We start from the raw sequence: 20,599 nt of genomic DNA, 5'->3' as shown, positions 1-20,599 counted from the left end.
GGTAGCAGTATAAGAGAACTCCAGTATGAAGTAAATAGATATTTAGAAATGTTCTCAAAGTGGTTACACGAAAATAACTTACAGCTAAACGCATCGAAGACTACCTATATCGTTTTTAGACCAATTAATAAGAAGATAGATCAAGGCATTCATATTGAATATCGGGGCAATATGATCAACCAAGTCAAAGAACAGAAGTTCTTAGGGGTATGGTTTCATGAAGAATGGTCTTGGCATCCTCATATAGAACATTTAGGCAATGAAATTTCAAAAAATATTGGCGTTCTCTACAGATTGAGAGACTTAATACCGCTTTGGTTGAAAACACAGCTTTATAACACTCTTGTCTATTCTAGGCTTTGCTACGGGATATTAGCGTGGGGAACAACAAACAAAACAAATTACACAAGGCTGATCGTCTTACAGAAAAGAGTTCTCCGTCTATTTGCCAATTTTCAGGGGCACTATGCCGACTTGAGAACGGGTCCACTATTTGTTCAGTATAGTATGCTTAAGGCTGACCAAATTTATTATATGAAGCTTTTACAAGCTATACACAAAGAAAATCTCCATGGCAAACATAACGGCAATAGCAGTATGTACCCTCTTAGGTGTGCCAAAATACATACACCAAAACTGCGAACTACGGCAGGCAGTCTTCTCTGTTTCAACGCACCGACATACTCAACAAAGTTGGAGACCACATTGACTTCAAATGCAGTAGAAACATATTTAAAACACAGGCGAAAGAATACCCCTTAAATCAGAATATCTGCTTCAATGGCTAGAGCTGTGGATGTCGCCTCGACCTGTTTAATGCGCAGGTTTTGTAGTTGTGTCTATCTTTAAAACTCAATCATAGTTCTACTCTGATTGTCCACTTGTATTTTGTTTTACTTTACTCTTTTGTACTCCAATGTACGTTACTGTACCTCTCCCATATTGTTCTGTAATATCTTGTGCTCTACATGTTATTTGTATTTTTGTAACTCACATTAGAATTTCTAGCTTGTTTGATTCTGCCTCATCATTGTACTGTACCAAAGGGGGCTGGGGCCTCTGTCAGGCTTTGTAGCCTTTAGTCCCACTGCCTCCTCGTACTTCTGAGGAAATAAAATCTTTGTTTGTTTGAAATAAGGGTAGGTAAACGCACCCTTCATGAATTTATTTCACAGCGAAAAGCTCCGTTAGTTGCGCCTCCTGCTTTCGCACAAGCTTAGGCACCACACGGCGTCCAAACAAGCAAGGTCACTCACCCCCGTATTAAGAAACGTAACATAACCATCACTTTTGCCTTTTGACACTTTTCCGCGCCTTAATGCGTTGCAAGAACCAAACTAATGCTGAAGGGGCCCTTTTCGTGCACTTGATGCTGTTTACCGCACTATAGATTGCTGAGAGGGTGCTAGCTGGGATAATGTACCAGGCAGCAACACTCGTCTTCCTCGCCCGAACAGGCGGCATTTAAAAATGTGCGCTCTTTTTTTTTTTTTTTTAAACACAACTTCTAGTTTTGTAGCAGCAGCACGCATCCCCGACGAATCGATAGCACGGAAAGGAGTGGAGACGCCCGACTACCGGCCGACAGGGTGGTTTAGCACCTCAAAACAAGTCTGCAAACGAAACTGCGCTTACATGTGGAAACGCACGGTAGTTTGCGGGGTGCGCTAAACAAAAAAAACGTGAAGGGTAGTCAGTTTTGCTAGCTGCTGTGGTATCACGCTAGACCAGAAGAACCAGAAGGCACTGCTACGTTAGCCACGGGATGGTGATACGCCCTCCGTGCATCATATTCGTCATCATCATAATCATGACGAATTTCGTGTTTAGACGATTCAAGACGTTTTCCTTCATGCTGGATTCGTACAGTAGTGCTAGTATTCGCTACGTTAGTTCATTTCGCCGTCCGAGTTTCGCGTAAAAGCGCAAAAGACATCGTTACGTCAAGGTTACCCGTGAGCACTCCGTGAGTGAAACCCTCCGCCCCCCTCTGTGGCCCCCCCGGCGCCGCCTCCGCCGCGTTGGGAGTCTGTTGTTCCGCACACCACGAAAGAACCGTTGGCTAGTTAAGCTAGAAAGATTTGCTTCAATAAAGCATCTGAGAATACCTGCAGAACTTGGACTTCCGGCCAATTGAGGCTGTGGCCCTCCACTACAGCACGAACAAACCAACTTACTGCCGGCTTCTAAGCACGCGTACGTAATATCTCTCCTCTCGTCGTGTTAAACACTATCAATACACAACATCACGTCCACATTGTCAACCTCCTGCGTATGCACACCACAAATCCACATAGAAACTAACAATAAACTGCCATGTACCAAATACGGCTTTACGCTGACGTTGTCAATCCTGAACATAGAGCTTTAAGCAGAGAAACAACAGTACAATCAGCACCAAACCTAACCCAATCTTCCCTGACTTCAAAGACATAGCACGGCAATCCTGACCGAAGGAAACGGCAGAGTAAAAATGCTCAAATACATGCGTACCTCCTGGAGGGACGGATGGTCGGGATAGGAATTAAAATAATGTGCAGTGCTGGGAGATATTGGCAATGCTTTTCAACGTAGCGATGCACAAGCTTCCGGAAACGTAACAGAAGATTTCCAATTATCGGCGTAAAATATACGCGGTCGATTGAACTGCATCGACAACCACAAGGTTACACGGAAAGCAGGAAGAAGCTTCAGAAACGACACTAACAACCACACAAAGAGTGCGACACACAGCGCGTAATACAATTGCTCGGAGGAAACATCATAGTTACGGCTCATCTCCAATGAAGCGCCGGAAAAAATTAAGGAAGCTCACACTAGCGCGTAACACTTGAAGGTAGAAAATCGGTACGCAACCTTCACGACCTTCACGACGGTTTAAGTATACGATTGTAGCCGATTTGATCCTTTTCCGCTGCCGCAACAACCTTACTTCATCATTGTGGCTGTGAGTGTGATTTCCTTTATTTTTTGGGAAGTGACAATCATTTGTCATCACTGTGGAGGGGTGTACGCTATGACGTGTCTCTCTCGTTTTGAGCAAGTGTTGCCATGATTACGGTGAACGCTGGAGTTTTTTTTTTGCCAACCCCGAAATTCCCCAGAATCGCGCACCCTTCCCGTGAGCAGTGGGAGAAGGAGCTGTCCAGCTCCGGTCTCGATTCCCAGCTTAGGCTGGTGGAAAGGGCCGTAGCGGCAGGGGTCTCCAATGGAGTCCTGGAATGAGGGCCCCACACCACATTACGATGCTCCCAATAAAGTTTCCTCCTTGCCAATCTCGGCCAATCTTTCTATGTGCGTATGCTTGGCTTGACAAACTTGCGCTGGGGATGCTGGGCGTTCGCCGCGAGGCATGCACAAATACAATCTCCCTATGTGCGTATGCTTGGCTTGACGAATTTGCGCCGAGGACACTAAGATGCCGCCGAGAGGCATGCACACACAAAGGCTCAGCCTTTTCTTGCTTCTTTTAACTGCCGGGTGGTCGCCGCAATCGTGGCCAATATCGCTAAGTGGGTGGGTTTGTCTGTATTGGGCAAACGCTTAGGCTTAAGCGGCAACGAGAGAGTGGATACCTTCGGAGAAAGAGTTGTGGCATGAGGAAACAGCTCTATATCTCGAGGCGGCCAAAGAGCTAGCCGAGACAAAAAGGAGATTTCCGTGAAACAGAGGGAGCGTGATGAGCACGTGCGAGCACGGGAAAATGTTGAGAAAGAGACTTTGCAGCTGCCGTTACGGCTGGCTCAACTTCAAGTCCAGCTTCGCTCAGATGGCGATACAGAAACCCTAAATCGAGCGGAGATGGAGACACCCCCTTTGATTGTTCGCGAGTTTGTTGAACCGGCCGGTAGTGGTGACCGTAAAGCGGGTGTGCATGAACTCCTGCCTCAGAAACGCGGCTCAGTACAAGAAAGTGCCACGATCGGAAACAAGGGGGGTCCTACAACCCCAGAATTTCACCCAGAGTCCCCAGGAAGGGTCGGGAAAAAACCAGCCGCCGCGTGAGCTAAGTAAGAAGCTGAATAGGTCAAAGGGGCGACATTCAGCAACAAAGAAAAAGATATGCAGGGTGGCAACAAGAGCAAAGCTAAAGCCCTACAGCTTACCAAAGAAGGCCACGCGTAGGCAGAAGAGGTTCCGCGAATCTTTCTCTTGGAGCCACCAGGAGGTCTCTCGGGCGTTGAAGCTTGCAAAAGTAGTAATAATCCCCGCCGTACTACATGCACACATCAAAACGGCGGGGGAATGGCACCGCAGCCATTGTAAGAAGAGGGACGAACCTTCTGCCGACTCGCCTTTCCGATTGCCACTTGTTCATGTGTGCTCCACGTGCGTCGTGCGTAATTATATTCATTGAGTGGGTGTGTTCGCTCATCTATGTACTGCGATCAGTTTTGTGTACACATGTGTCTCGTTATCTTAACGGTAACTTTTGCGCACTCGATACGGGGACACAGAAAAAGATGACACGAAGACAAGCACAGCCCGCCTTTCCGGGTTATTACAGTTTATCTCTTGTTATGGTTGCAGTGAAATTGTTTCGATATACGTTGTGTATACGTATATCCTATCTATAGGTATACGTATATCCTATCTATATCCTATACGTGTTGTGTAGGACTTGGAAAAAATATTTAACGTGCAGAATGCTTAAGTAGGGGAAATATGTCATGCGGAGAAATCGCAACTACAAAAAGGACCACCGTGCGAAAGCAAGACGCTGGGAAAGAAGCGGCGGCAAAGAATCCGCAAGGCACGCGACGCCATGGTCGTTCACCTGAGTTCTAGGTGAACGACCTTGCTTCCAGCGACATCACCGCACAAGCGTATTACTGGATCGAGCCAATCTCTCGCTGAGGAAGCAGCCATTGCCTTGGCAATTGCCCTAACTCAAGTTGAGACCGTGATTACCGACTCTCAACAGGCTTGTCGCAACTTTTGCTGAGGCCGATTACACAAAACTTCACTTAACTGCAGCAGAAGCCACTAGCAAGAGCCGTAAAGATAAACTGGGCGCCTGCGCACATTGGAGTCTCAGAGAACGAGATTGCTCATCTCACAGCTCGAGAATCGACCTGCCGAGCACCTGGAGACGATCTTCGTCCACTTCCGCTCATCTCGTTTCATGAAATTACCGCGCACTATCGGCCACAGAGACAAACGTACGCCCCACTGCACAAACAACTACCGAGGGGCGACGATAGAATACTTCTTGCCCTGCAAACGAACACTTACCCCCACTCTAGCAGAAACCACTACATAGCCCCCACTCTGTATCCCCGTTTGGGTCGCTGCTGTGGGGAATCCGGAACACTTTTGTATATGGTCGGCGGCTGTACACGAAGCCCAATTGACCCGCCCAACCCTTCCGCACTTTTGACCTTTGGAAGAGCGCCTTGGCCAGATTTTCCATCGACGTCCAGCACAAGTTGGGGGAGAGGGCAGAAGACGCGGCCCGTGCCAATGGACTCCTGGAATGAGGAGGCAATCGTACGACTCTTTACTGGGAAACAATAAATATGTTTAGTCTCTCTCTTTCTCTTCAGCGACAAGCGTTCGGGGGAGAAGCGGTCCTGTAAAGAACACCGAGAGAGTCGGAAGGTGGAGCGTGACCGGAATGCAGGGTGAAACAGGACCAAATCACCCACAAGATATTGGCTAGCCTGGGCGACAAGGCACTGGAAGATCTCACGGAGTATTCCAACGTCTTTTGGCGCACAGGCAAACTTTCCACCTAGTGGAAAACAGCGGAGGTGCGGTTTATACCAAAACTAGGAAAATCAACTCACCTGGATAATCTCTGGCCGATATCGTTGACCTCCTGCGTGGGAAAAATAATGGAGAGAATAAATATTATGCGGCTACAGCAACGCCTTGATGGCACACAGCAAATGCCTGACTCCATGTTCGGTTTCAGAAGGCACCTGGGAACCCACGACATCCTCGTTCAAATCAAGAACATACTCGCCCCTACCACCAGACACTCGCCTAGGGCCATACTGGCCCTCGACCTTAAAGGTACGTTTGATAACGTGTCACACAAGGCCATCCTCCATAAACTGGCAAAAACAGGCTGCGGGGAAAGGATGTACATTCGGGCTCAATTCGAAGGTGGTCGCTCGGCAAGCAAACAAGCGGGCAGCAGCGCCATGTTACAGGTTGCACGAGTGTTGTATCGTGCAAGACACAACGAGGGGACAACCTGTATCTCCAAAGTTCTGAAAACCGCCGCTGTGTAGGTTGGAAGGGCCGCTAATCAATGCTCCCGTGATCCCCTTCGAATTGATCACGACTGTAAAATTACATGACCGACTTCCACTCGTACAGCCATGCCATCATAAAGATAGGGGACGTCTCCTCAGACCCAATTACCCTCGGAGACACGGGCACCCCGCAAGCATCTGTCCTATCCCCCATTCTCTTCAACATTGCTTTTCTTGACCTGCCGAACCGATTAGACCAAATTCCGAACATAAAAACAACCTTCACGCTGGCGATATTACTATCTGGACGGGCACTGATGCTACTGGCGGCCTCCAAGACACGCTCCAGCAAGCAGCCGATACTGTCAATGAGTATGTTAAAGAGTGCGGACTAACATGTGCCCCGCCAAAATCGGAACTTGTGGTGGTGTGCAGGCGAGGCCGAAAGACAAGTACAATATTCTAATCATGCTGGAAGGTCATCCAATCAGGCCTACAAAGGCGATGCGAATTCTCGGATTAGACATTCAGGCGGACACACAGAACAACGGCCTGACTCAAAAACACAAGACGACCACAGAACAAGTCACTGAGATGCTACGCAGGGTGGCCAACAGACAGAGGGGACTGAAAGAGCACGACACCACCAGATTGGTCCAGGAATTCATACTCTCGCGCATTACCTACACTGCCCCGTACGCAGTTCTGACGAAGAGGGAAGAAGAAGAACTCGATGTCATCATACGCGAAGCCTACAAACAGGCTCTAGAATCTCAATTAGCGCTTCGACAGCTCGACTGCTGAAGTTAGGCATCCACAGCACCACATCTAAACTAACCGAAGGTCACCTCTCAAGCCACAAATTAAGACTTGACCCGCTTAACCCGCTGACACAAAGCCCATGGGGAAATTTCAGTAAACCTCCCAGGGTCAGCTACAACCCAGAGCTCTTGACTCAAATACGAGGCAATGCATACAAATTAAGCCAATCCCTCGGAACATGCATCCCAAACATCACGAAAGAAGACGACAGGCCAGGGCCAAAGCCCTAGATAAGACTTATGGCAATGACGAGGGAACAGTGTATACAGACGCAGCAAGCTGCAAACGGAACAGAGCAATGCTGGCGGTGGTGACAAGAGACAAATGCCTCAAAAGCGCAACCATTCCCATAACATTGAGTCAAGAGGCGGAAGAAGTGGCCATAGCTGTGGCTATTACTCAAACCAAGGCAACTACAATCATATCCCGCTCACAGCAGCCCTACAGAAGATACATTGCGTGAATGATGATTCCGACAGCACACCGCCTCCTGAGCGCAAGCCCCCCACACCGGAAGGACGTCATAGTATGGGCCCCGGCACACTCCTTTCTCGCGGGCAACGATTTCGCCCCCGAGACGGCCTGCGCACCCGCCAACCAGGCCATGGGAAGAGAGCTTGACCCCACCCCCGTTGTTTCCTACCGAGATTACCGAGCACTGCAGACTAGAACGAAGGATCTATTCACCGCCGCACCCCAGTTAAGTAAACACCAAGGATCCAGGCTTCGACTGCTACACACCAACACGTTCCCTCATCCGGTTTGACCTCATAAGCACTACCCTAACCAGTATTCACCGCAATGCAAGTTCTGCGGACAAACAGGCTCCCTAGCGTAATCTGATAATTCAGTCAAAACCCTGACTTGCCACCCCATTTCTCTAGTCCAGGGGTTCTCAAGCATGTTGGTCCCAGGGAACCCTGCTAAGTTCCCTTAAGTGCTAAGGAACCCCCCCCCCCCCTCCCGCCAGTTTTCATTCCGTTCATGCTATATTAACGTGCAATAAATTCAAAAGCAAGCAACGGTATCGTTTTTTTTTCGAGTCGACTTTACGCGAGTGCGTACGCTAGCGGCACCTATCTCGAAACAGGAGAAATGCGCATGGGGGTAATATAAGTCCGAGTAATATAAGTCCGAACCACCCCGTTTTCGGAGTCTGGCCGGCTACAGATTTATTCCGCAGCTCGCGCGTTTCTGTTATGCGTCGAGATGTGCTTACTGACACTCGGGCGTGAGTAATGGAGGTTCCTTAGATCCATCGCACCTCAAGTTTGCGACTGCGGGACCAGGGAAAATTTATCAGTGGTTCGCGGAACCCTGAGGAGCGGCCTGCGGAACCCCTAGGTTCCGCGGAACCCACTTTGAGAAACCATGCTCTAGCCCAAACCTCGAGCAGTGGGAGACTGCGCTATCCAGCACACACCTCGCCGACCAGTTCATGCTGGCGGAGCAGGCTGAACGTGCTGTTGCGACCGGGCGGGGGCGCCCGATCCGAGCTCCGTGGCCTCCGACATACGAGTGGGAGCGTGTATGATGCGAGCGGCCAGCCGCTGTTGCAGCCGTGAAGAAGTGCAGAAGCCGTAGGCTAACGTAACTGTTTACTTCATAGCGAGATGTGAGCCGAAGCCAAAGAACAATGCCCGACGGGCGAGGTTACAATACAGGACTCGAGCAGAGCGACAACATCGATTTGCTGCTCTAACAGGAATGAGTTACAACGCTTGGGCAGCTCTATTTATACCCAAAAGCGATAACAGTCAAACGAAACAAGTGGGAACACGCCGCGAACGTCACAGACGCACGCAACGCTCTTTTCAGAGTTCGTAAGCCGTTCATAGCCTCGGCACGCGTTGAGTCTGAGAGAGGGGAGAGAGGAGGACTCCGTTGCGACCGACGGGGCCTCTGTGTCCTTGAAGAGCGTGGAGACGAGCCTCGCAGGCAGCCGCCGAAGTTTTGAAATGCGCTGAGAGCAAAGCGTCTGACGCGGCTTTGTCGCAACTTGTTGCCGACATGATTGCGCCTGTTTTCGAAAGCGCACGAGTGGCTTCGCCGCACAGCTGAGGAGTGATGCGGGGAAGTACTGCGGCGCTGGCCGATTCGTAACAGCTTCTCCGCCGGGGATCCGAGATCCCGATGGATAAGGGTCTGCAACCGTTGTCCGGAGGGATGCTGTCGAAGTGAAGTGTTCGGCAGACGCTCGACTCCAGGCCTTGGCTGTACGACACCGTGCTGGAGCTTCACCGGGCGGGTCACTGGACGAGTAGTGGCTCCCCAAGAACGTGTCTGGCTTGGTCAGGCAAGCAACAGAACAACACAGGAAGACACAACCTCATCGCCGGCAAGTGCGAAGACAAATCAACACTGAAGATCTACCAGGCTTTTAGTTGCGAAAAAGTACGCTAATAACTAACTACACTAGTTATGTTTTTGCCCAGCAGTACTTTAGACACGTGAACAAACCTGAAAGTTGACATTTCGCGTGATTGGAAATGTCCCATACACAAAAAGAAATGTAATCGTAAAGGGCGAAATCTGAGTCAGGAGAAATAAAGAAATTGAGAAAGTCAGGCGTCTACAGGCCATTTCTTGCCTTAAGGACTCCGACTTAAGCCGTCAGCATTGCCATTCAGTTTCCCCTTTTTGTACCGCACTTCAAACGTATACTTCTGCAGAGCCAGACTCCAGCGTAGGAGGCGACCGTTCTTTGAGGACATCGTGTGCAGCCACGTGAGAGGGCAGTGGTCGGTCTCTACTATAAACTTCGAGCCGGCGAGGTAGCAGGCCAGTTTTTGCACCGCCCAGACGAGACACGCACACTCCTTTTCGGAGGCGCTGTACGCTTCTTGACTTGTGTACAATATGGGTGCTCCTCAAAACTACGCCCATCCCACGGTCACTAGCATCACACTGGACCACGAAGGGCTTTTAGTAGTCTGGCAAGTTCAGTACAGGGTGGCTAGTTAGAGCATTTTTCAGGTTGGCGAACGCCTGCTCTTTTGTTTCGTCCCACGCGACTGTTAGCGGTTTGTTTTTACGAAGCGCGTCGGTTAGAGGGCTAGCCAGCTCAGAGTACCTCGGAATGTACCTCTGATAGTAACCTGCGATTCCCAAGAACGACCTAATGTCTGTCTTGGTTCGGGGCTGCGGGAAGTCTGGGATTGCCGCTACCTTAACTTCAGAAGGTCGGCGATGACCCCTACCTATAACGTGACCAAGGTAAGTGACTTGCGCACGGGCCATTTGACATTTAGGTGCCTTGATCGTTAAGCCAGCTTCACGCAAACGTGAAAGCACGGAGCGCAGGTGGTCCAGATGCTCCGGCCACGAGGCGGAATAGATAGCCACGTCGTCTAAATAGGGCAACGCAAAGTCGTCGAACCCCCGTAACACTTTGTCGATGAGACTTGAAAAACAGTATGGCGCGTTTTTCAGCCCAAAACTCAAAACCTTTGGTCTGAAGGTCCCCATGGGTGAAATAAACGCCGCGTAACGGCTAGCTTCCTTCGTCAGCGGAACCTGCCAGTATCCCCGCACTAAGTCAAAAGTGGAAATGAAGCAAGCGCTGCTTACTTTCTCGATACGTTCCTCTATGTTCGGTATCGGGTAGGTTTGGTCTCTGGTGATAAGGTTTAACTTCCTATAGTCTACACACGGTCGCGGATCCTTGCCAGGAACTTCAACCAGTATCAGGGGTGAAGTATAGTCGCTTTCGCAAGCCTCTATCACATCCAGAGCCAACATTTTCTGGATTTCAGTTTCCAGAATTTCGCGCTGTCGCGGCGACACTCGATACGCCTTTGAACGCACGGGTTGGGAAGACGTAAGCTCGATGTCATGCGTTAAGAGGGAAGTTCTGCCGGGCTTATCCGAAAACCGGTCCGAGAACTCTTCCAACAGTGCCTCCAACTCACGTTTTTGGTCAGGCTCCAGCTCCGCCTTCGTTACTAGGTCGTTAACGAGTCTACTCGTGCCGTCATGGGTAAGCGGACCCAATTCCGGAATCTCGGGGGGAATCCCCTCGGGTATGTTAACTAGCATCTGCACCACCGCTTCCCGCTGCCTGTAGGGCTTTAGCAGGTTGCTGTGGTATACTTGCTGGAGCTTGCGCTTTCCAGGTACGCTCACAACGTAGTTGGTTTCAGACAATTTTTGAAGGATCTTTGCCGGGCCCTCCCACTGAACTTCTAGTTTGTGGCGTTGAGATGGCCGCAAAATCATCACCTGGTCTCCCACCTCAAACTGACGTGCCCTGGCTCCCTTGTCGTAGTAAGGTTTTGACTTTTTCTGGGCTGTGCTCATTGCGGTGCCCGCCAGCTGCTGTGCCCTGTGCAAGCGGTCCATCAGCGAGAGTACGTATTCTACAACCATCGGGTCTTTGCCCCTACCTTCCCACGATTCCCGGAGGATGCGGAGGGAGGAACGTAGCGAGCGCCCGGAAACAAGTTCCGCTGGCGTGAACCCGGTCGTCTCGTGAGGAGCCGTTCTCAAAGCAAACATCGCGGCCGGAAAGCACAGCTCCCAGTCAGCCTTTCGTTCGCAGCACATGGCTCTTAGAACGCGCTTCATTACTGAGTGAAGCTTCTCGACAGAGTTCGACTGAGGATGGTACACGGAACTATGAATGAGTTTTACTCCGCACTTCTCTAGAAACGTCGTCGTTAGTGCGCTCGTAAAAACTGTACCCTGGTGTGACTGTATTTCCGCCGGGAAGCCAACCCTGGCGAACACTGACAGTAGGGCGTTCACAATTTCCACTGAGCTCAACTCCTTCAAGGGCACGGCCTCGGGGAACTTAGTAGCAGGACAGAGCACTGTCAAGATGTGACGGTAGCCAGAGCTCGTCACGGGCAGTGGGCCAACCGTGTCGATCACGAGACGGCGAAAGGGCTCCGTGATAACCGGCACAAGTTTCATGGGCGCTTTGGTTTTCTCTCCTGGCTTGCCCACTCTCTGGCACACATCGCAAGTGTGCACAAAGTTTTCGACGTCGCGAAAGCATCCTGGCCAGTAGTACTCCTGCAATAGGCGGTCTTTTGTTTTTCGTATGCCTAGGTGCCCTGACCACGAGTTACCGTGTGCGAGACGCAACAAATCCTGACGATAGACCTGCGGGACAACTAATTGGTCATACTCCACCCCTCTCCGGTCTCGATACTTGCGGTAAAGTATCTCCTCCCTCGCCTGGAACCTTACGTTCTTTTTCGCAACCCCTTCAGTTACATTATCCAGTAACTTTTCCAGCGTGTGATCTTTTCTTTGCTCCGCGCTCAGTGCCGTACTACCGACGTGCAGCAACCGCTCTGAACTTTCCGACGTAGGTGCTACAAAAAGCTCTGCCAGAGAATCATCTGTTTCGGCGGGCTGCTGCTGCTGCTCGACACCCGCGATCTGAACCTGCAAGGAGGCCGACTGGCCGCGTTTGGAAGCAACGTCGGCGCTAGTCGCAGCAAGCCTTCCCACCTCCTCTCTTCGCGAATCGTTCCTGCTTCCAACCGCCGCCTTCGCTCCGAGTTCGCGAGCCTTCGAGCGCGTCAGCGCGAACTATCCCTTCCCCGAAAACGAGTCCCCTTTCGCGCAGCAGCTGATCGGACCTGTTCGAGAAAAGATACGGATACTGCGCCGGAAGGCTGGGAGAGACAGCGGCCTCGGTTTCGAGCTTTCCGAATGAACCATCGATGGTTATCCTGGCGATCGGAAGACACACGCTTTGCGCTTCTACGGCCTGCTTTATCCGCGCGCAATCGCCCGTGAATTCGTGCGGTTCGACGTAGGACGGGTGGACCACGTCCATTGTTGCTGCGGAATCGGGAAGAACTCGGCACGGTTTGCCGTTAACTGCAAGCTCGCGTAGGTAGGGCTCTAAAAGTTGTCTGCTCTCCTCATCCTGGTCTACTATGTGAAAGACAAGCTTGCCCTTTTTGCAACTAGCTGCGAAATGCCCTGTCTCGCCACAATTGTAGCACGCGGACTGCTTGCGCGCTTCGAAAGCCTTTTTTCGGCGCTGTGCCTCTGCGTTTGCGCTCTTTTCGTTTTCCGAGCCCGTTTCATTATTCGCGGATTCGGTGACTTTTGCTCCGCTCTTTTCGTAGGGAGCTCTGCCTTTCGACCCTAACTTATCAGGCCTCGGCCTGAACTCTTTTTGACCGTCTTTCGGCCCCTGCGCACCTCGACGTGCGATGAACTCGTCGGCTAGTTGAGCTGCCTTATCCACAGTATTTACCCCTGGCCTATCTTGTACCCAGAGTCTCAGGTTTTCAGGTAGACGGCGGTAAAACTGCTCAAGACCAAAGCACTCAACTACTTTGTCGTGCTCTCCGAAAGCCTTTGCCTCTTTGAGCCACTCTTCCATGTTTGCCCTCAGCTTGTAGGCTAACTCAGAGTACGACTCGCCCCTGGCTTTCTCGGCTTCACGCAACTTCTGGCGAAACGCCTCTGCTGACAGCCTGTACTTACGCAGGAGGCTAGACTTGACTTTCTCATAGTCCTCCGCCTCCTCCTTTGGCAAGCGAGCCATCACGTCGGATGCCTCACCTGGCAAACGCGTAAGCAGCTTTTGCGGCCATGAGTCTCGGCTAAACTGGGCCCTCTCACACGTACGCTCGAAGTTGACCAAAAAAAGACCGATGTCTTCTCCTACCTTGTAGGGTCGCATTAGGTCACACATTCGCAGCGTAGGCCGCTCAGTCGCCGCAGACTGCACGCTTGGCGCGCTGCTGTCACTCTCACGCCTAGGTCGAGATGCCTCGATGTCAAGACGCTTCATTTCCAGCTCATGCTGTCGCTCCCGTTCTCGTTCCTGTTTCTTCTCCTCGCGTTCCTGCTCTCGCTTTCTTTCCTCGCGTTCCTTACGCTGGCGCATAGCCTCTGCCTCTGCAGCCTGACGTTTAGCGGTCTCCCTGCCATTGATCGTCTCAATGCAGTCAGACAGCTCGTCATCGTCAGCGCCAACAGCGAGTATTGCCTGTATCAGCTCTGGCTTTCTCAGCGCGTCCGTAATATCCAAGCGCAACTCTTTTGCAAGCTCCAACAACTGCGGTTTTTTCAACGCTTTCAAATTCATGGCCGGTCTATAGTAGTGCTTTCCCACTGCTCCAAAAATGTTTTGCGCGAATAACCCACGCGACAAAAACACACGCCCTACCAGCTATCCTCAGAAGCCTAGTAAAACTCATTGAAGAAAAGTCCCGCTCTCACCCTTGACCGCCGTGAATTCTGCGAAGTCCGAAGCCGCCTTGACGTCCGTGGTGTTGGGTCTCGCACCGCTGGCTTCAGGTGTTACGAAGTTGCCATCCCACCGCTGCCAACCAGTTGTTGCGACCGGGCGGGGCCTCTGTGTCCTTGAAGAGCGTGGAGACGAGCCTCACAGGCAGCCGTCGAAGTTTTGAAATGCGCTGAGAGCAAAGCGTCTGACGCGGCTTTGTCGCAACTTGTTGCCGACATGATTGCGCCTGTTTTCGAAGGCGCACGAGTGGCTTCGCCGCACAGCCCAGGAGTGATGCGGGGAAGTACTGCGGCGCTGGCCGATTCGTAACAGTGCGAAGACAGCGTTTGACTTCTGGACTGAGAAGCCACTCCTGCGCATAAATAACCTAAATAAAAGTTGCTGTCTCTCTCTCTCTCTCTCTCTCTCTCTCTCTCGGGCGACCCGACCCTTGTTGTGCCCCAAGAGGCCCTCCACAACCGCAACATCCAGGACATCTGCTACGCAAGCTAGTTCGATCATCGGACATCGGTGGAAGACCGCGAAGCCCAAAGAGAGCTACGTCCGTTACTGCGCGATGGGAGCTCGGAGCTGTTCCTACCACCGCGGCCATGACACGTTCCCTAGACCTTGCAACACCACTAGACTACGGCTATCCCTCTCGGACGTGTGGGATAACCTCGTTACAGCACGTACTGTGACTTTTTTTTCATTTCTCGGCTTGTATGGTTTCGCGGTTGTCCGATATCTTGACCGTTTCCTAGATTGCTTTGTTGCAATGCCCCATTGTTTATTAGTTCCGCGATGTTTTTTAGTTCATTGTGTGTAGTTCGTTTGGGTTTTGGGTACACAAAAGCATGGTCACCTGTAGAGTTCCTTCTTCTATTCATTATTGTCGCCGAACCTGACAACAGATGGCGTGAAATATGAAGAATGTACGGTAATTGCCGGAACTTGCAGTAGACAGTTGTTTCCATCACCAAAGCTAGTTACACCCGCCATCTGTGCACACAAGCGAACCAAACGCGCAATAACTGGTAACGAACGTAAAACACCAGCCCCGGCTACGAAAGAATCGCCAATCCAGCTGGTGTATGTCGGAATGAGGCATGAATGCATGATATTTTCTACTCCCAAAACACCCGCAAGCAGTGGGAGAGCGGCACCTCTGTAAAGCAGCCGACGGAGTAGCACTTGGTTCAGGTGAAATAACCAAATAAAAATTTGATGTGCTCCTGGCCCTGAGCTTCATAGGGCAATCAAGAGGTTACTGCACCGGCTCCAGCTTTCTAAATTGCCCAGTTACTACAAAGTAACCCCAATTAACATCCTATACACTCAACTCAAGTCGCAAAGGCGGGCCCGAAAGGCACTCCGTCAATTTAAAAAAAAAATACATTTTCCCCTTTCGCTCCTACAGTCATTTTGCCGGCGTAGCGAACTAGCTACCGCCTACAATACGGCGTAAGGGTGTCACCAAATTTACACCCCTACCAACAGAGGAGCAGCGGAGCTAGACCCTGTCGAGCGCTGAGAAGTACGCGCTATGCCGAACAATTGCCGGAGTACTAAAGTGTGAAGGCTAACGTTGGGTTATGGGTACGAAAAAACAGCACCAAGAACAGGACGCACGGACTGTGGAAACGACAAACACGTGTGCTCGCCCGTTTTTGTGGTTTTCACCGTCCCTGCGTTGTGCTCTTGGCGCTGTTATTTTTTATCGCCAGGGTAGCCACAGGAACACTGGAGCCTGGAGCGCTGTACTAGGGCCACCCGCCATGTCGTAACATCCGAAGTTGTTGTTGTTGTTGAAAACGTTTATTAAGAAAAGAGGGGAAGGGAGTTGGGTTAAAAAGTGGGGCACTGGCTATTAAATTTATTGTAGGGGCAAGGCGCCTCAGGGGCTGGGGCGGTCGGCGCCTCCTGTCGTCCTCGTCATCGTAATCGTCGTCGTTATCGTCGTCTTATGTAGTCACGGTGATAAAGCACCGAGAGAGAGAGAGAGAGAGAGAGATAGAGAGAGAGAGAATCCGCTTTATTTGGAGCTCTAGTGTTAGGGTTGGTGAGTGGCGGTGGCCCAGACACCTGCCCCTACGTCGAGGGCCCGACCAGTGAGCAGTTATTGGCGGTCGCGGTCCGAGAACCCCAGAGCCTCTTACCAGAGTGTGGGGGAGGGTATAGGGGCAAAGAGTGCATCTCGGCCTTTTGGCTAAGATCAGTCTAAAGCACCGAGAAACTCGTTTACGCCTGCCGCTAGAATGTAACGCGTACTAAAAAAACGGGGACACTCCTTTACGCCTCGCGCTGGAGCGTTTCGTAACGCGTACTAAAAAAAAAACGCTGCGACACAAGTTTACGCCTCGCACTAGAGAGCTTCGTGCTTCAAAGACGAGATACTTTTACAGCAAAGCTGTATACCTCTACCCCCAATGGTTTCATCTCCGTTGGCAAAAGCACGAAGGCGCCAAGAATACACTTATACACTGCATACTTCTCCCATCCCCAGGCTTCACGTTATGGGAAATGGCCCGGAATTTTTCTCAAGAATAAGCGCGATCAACTACGTGGCACTGCTCTGAATAAATGTTTAATAATGAAGCATACGAAGCCTATGATTTCCGCGCTCGTCCGCTAATAGCGTGAACGCTTTGCAAAGCTGGGATTGCAGGCTGGGCGTGTCGCCCTTCCTCGTGACGCAACTTATGTCTGGCGCTGCGTGAGCTTGTAAGCGCGTACGTGACTGCCATGCGCACGTGCCGTCGTCCAGCCTGCAGTGAGCGCTGGCCTCATTTTTGGACACGTGGCTGGCCGACATTCACTCGCCCCTGTGGCCGAGTTGACGGGGACGGTGGTGCACAGGCTACCACAAGGCACACCTGAGCATGACACAAGCCGTGCCGTAGCGACAAAATAATATGCATGAGTGTGTGAATGTCAATTTTATTGTAGTTTCAGGATGCGTAGATGTTCAAGTTTTATTAATCTGCTACCTGTAGTTATTTTATAGCAAAACTGCTGTTTTTTGGAAGGTCAATAGACCAGGACCACTTGACCTAACAGAGACTTTTCTGTATTGCTATTGGGATTGCCAGTTTGAGCATGAGTGAGCTGTCCGTTCGCTAAGCAGAACAGTAGACAACGAACAACTTGATTTTAGCTATAGCACCAGGATTCTTGTGAAGTTTGAATTATAGGTTTAATATCTGAGCTCCCTCACGAGATCTTGGGTTATGAACCGTGGGGGAGCCCAGACGTTAAACCTGTTTAGGTGCCGAGTCTGTGCACGGTGTCTTGGACTTATATTCGGGAACACGTTTTTTCACAAATCAGATTTCAGCACCGTTCGAAGGCTGCAGGCACAAGCATTAATTTTCTTCTTTCCTTCTGCTTAGCATCGCTGCTTGAGGGTAGGGGTGCGGATAATGGCGGCTGCAAGCATGTTCTACCAAGACAAGGCGGTATGATACAGGGCGAGATATCCCAGACCGTGTGAGCTTAAATTGGCTATATGAAGAGTTATTGAATATATGGAGTTGCAAAAGTGCCCGTAGCTGCCGTCCATGAAGGCTCTCGGCTGTGGGGCAAGAAGGGAAATGTAGAGCTACTGGAGAGCTGCGCACGCCAACTGCAGGACAATCTGCACGCCAGCTGTAGAAGAACCTTGCCATCCGTCGACGGGAAAATGAGGCGGAAAGAATAGTATGCTATGGTCTCCGCTTGGTGCCGATAAAATGTCATTATTAACTTAAGAACAGTTACTAATGAACAGGTCTTGAACTTGTGCAGCGCAATCTATTGAATATATCGTACAGTTAAAGTAAATTACATGTAAGGTTTGACGAAATATCGTCTGGTGGGATAGAAGGTTCTTAGTTGGAAACGTGGAATCGTAGACCAAATGTTTATTAAAATGGTAAAAAGGAGGTTTTGTAGGCGATCCCACGTGTTCAACTACGGATTAGGGTAAATGTTTGGCAAAGTTTAGTTTTGGTTTTCTAGACGCCCAACTACTACGCTGCTCGTCATTTACTACAGAGAAAAGGGGAGCACGCAGGGCCCAGTTTCTGAAGCGGAGTTTTGCAACTGGTATACATTGAAGTGCAACGATGCACAGTAGGGTAAGTGCGGGGAATGTGTTGCTTTCTAGCTGCTACCAGGTGAGCTTCTCGTGGGGTGGGTGGGTGCGCACCTTGCAAGGCGGCGGTGTTGGAGAAGTGTTTCGTTTGGCGGCTAGCTCAGCTTTGTGACGCGGATGCAGCGTCCAGCTATGCGTGACGTGGAATTGGTACAAGTGCCACCGGTGTGAGGAAGTGCTCGCACGCCTTCAGCAGTACGAGTGCGGGTGTGGATGTGCGGTCGTCGCCGAAGTCCCTGCCCGGCTGCTTCTTGTCCCTGATTGCGGGGGGAGGTTTGTTCAGAGTGGAAGGCGCAATGACCAGCGCTGTGGTACCTCCTCCATGTGTCTGGACGATTGCGGTGTTGTGGGCACTGCCTGTGGCGTAGATGATGCTTACCGCTGCGGCCGGGTAGGATCCGCACTTTACCGCAAGAAACTGAAGGAACACGCCGATCTAGACAGAGCTTTTACTTCTTTATTTTTAGTAATCGCGTGAAAACGGTGATTTAGGCAGGTATTTGTGACATTATTTGGTTGTACGTTCGGTGATAGCAAAAGAAAACTGAATCGTTAAAAAGATATTTCGACCCAGAAATAAAACAGAGCATGCGACGAGTTTCGACCTGGTGACGGCATTCCATGTTCTACAGTAACGAAAGGCTCCGCTAGATGATGCGCGAGCAGTGGAACGCGGGAAATTTGAATTGATTTTAGCAAACCACTTCCGTGTATGTATTACAAGTAGCGAAGCGAGAGGGGGAAGAGCGTGAGAAGTGGAAGGGGGAGAGGATAGAGGCACTTACGTAGCAGAGACGGCAGAAGGCTATCGCTTTTGACGACATTTGAGTAAGAGTTTATTTTGTTGAAATGATACATAAACAGGCAAGAAAGAGTTGGACCAATAGCCGAAGCTAGTGTAGGCCCATATGCAAGTGCGTTGCCATCAAAAAACATAAACAAAGCTATACGCTCTGTGGGATTTTAGAGGGGTTAAAGTAAATTGGTTTACTTTTCCCTGCAATAGCAAAACCGGCGACGAGAGAGACTAAGCAGTCTTTGTCTTCTCGTTTCGCCCCGCTAGCAAGCTATCTCCCACCCCGCGGCTGCGCGCTGTGCCGCGCCAGCCGCGGCGGGCCGTGGCTCACCGGAACAAAGGAAGCGACAAGTGTTTTCGCTCATTGACATTTATTACTGAATAACAAACATCCAAAGAGCATGCAGGCTAGCTGGTTGACGTCGAGGATCTAGTTCCTCGCCCGGGCAATTTAAGGGAATCGAGAGGTTCGACTCACCGCGACAACAGTCATCGCCGGGGCGCCGCCTCAGCGCGCTCGCGTTTGCCTCGCTGGGACATCGATGGCAGCCATTGTCGCCCTCCTTTTTGCCCGATCCTCGAAGGAAGGAGGTCGCCAGGCGCGTCCTGACGCCTCGCTTCCCGAGCTCCGACTCTCCCCGCGCAGCTTGCCTCCCGCGCGTGCTCGCCGGCTTAAAGACAACTCCTACGGCGAGGAGGTAGATCCCCCTCGCCGACGTCTTGCCGAGCAAGTTCCTGCGAGGAGCAAGCGGTGTGGAGAAGCCGAACCAAAGGGAACGCGCTAAGGTCGCGTTCCCACATCCCTCCAACCTTAAACGTTTCCGTACGGTGGAAAGAATAGCACACGGGGACATCTAAACGCAATATTCCTAACACTATACAGAACATGAAGGTTCGCCCCCGCGTAGTAGCTGTCCTCGCACTCGCCGTCATCAAACATGCATCGTCAGCCGCATGCACAATCTTTCGCCCATGCACAATCTAACGCTCAGGTGTCGCAGGTAACACCTTTGAGGTGGCGGTGCACACGTTGGCTCGAATAGGCATGCCAAGCACAGATGCAGTCTCGTCGTAGACAGCTGTGTCTAGGGCTGCTTTCGTCAAGACCCGCTGAGAAGGCATCAGCTGGCCCAATGCAACGGGGGCCGCAGAGTTCTCAGCCATAGGTTCGACGTAGCGCAGCACAGCTTAGGCCAACACGAGCATCGTTGCTCGCACTGGCGCTCTTGTCAGTCGGTGGTGAGGATCAGCAGGTCCCGTCCAGCCCTGGCCGAAGACAGAAGGCCAGGGTGTCGAAGCGTAGTGCTGAAGCCAGCCCGAGCAAGTGTAGCGACTGCGCTGATAGATGACGTCCGTACAGCTGCTGCTGTCAGCCCGGACGCACCGAGGACGTATCAGCAGGTCCAGGAGCCCCGCGACCGCAAAGTGCGGCCCAGCACCGA

The 20,599-nt window shown here is 51.1% G+C and overlaps 1 pseudogene; it reads right to left on the bottom strand.

Moving 5' to 3' along the window:
* Positions 1–6,789: 6,789 nt before the first annotated feature.
* On the bottom strand, positions 6,790–14,085 carry LOC144173770 (uncharacterized; annotated as a pseudogene).
* Between the last annotated feature and the right edge of the window lie 6,514 nt (positions 14,086–20,599).

Source organism: Haemaphysalis longicornis, unplaced genomic scaffold, assembly GCF_048455015.1.
Source record: "Haemaphysalis longicornis isolate Haplotype H1 unplaced genomic scaffold, Haemaphysalis longicornis Haplotype H1 scaffold_3, whole genome shotgun sequence".
Lineage (NCBI taxonomy): Eukaryota > Metazoa > Arthropoda > Arachnida > Ixodida > Ixodidae > Haemaphysalis > Haemaphysalis longicornis.
This window is presented reverse-complemented; position numbering and strand designations above follow the sequence as displayed.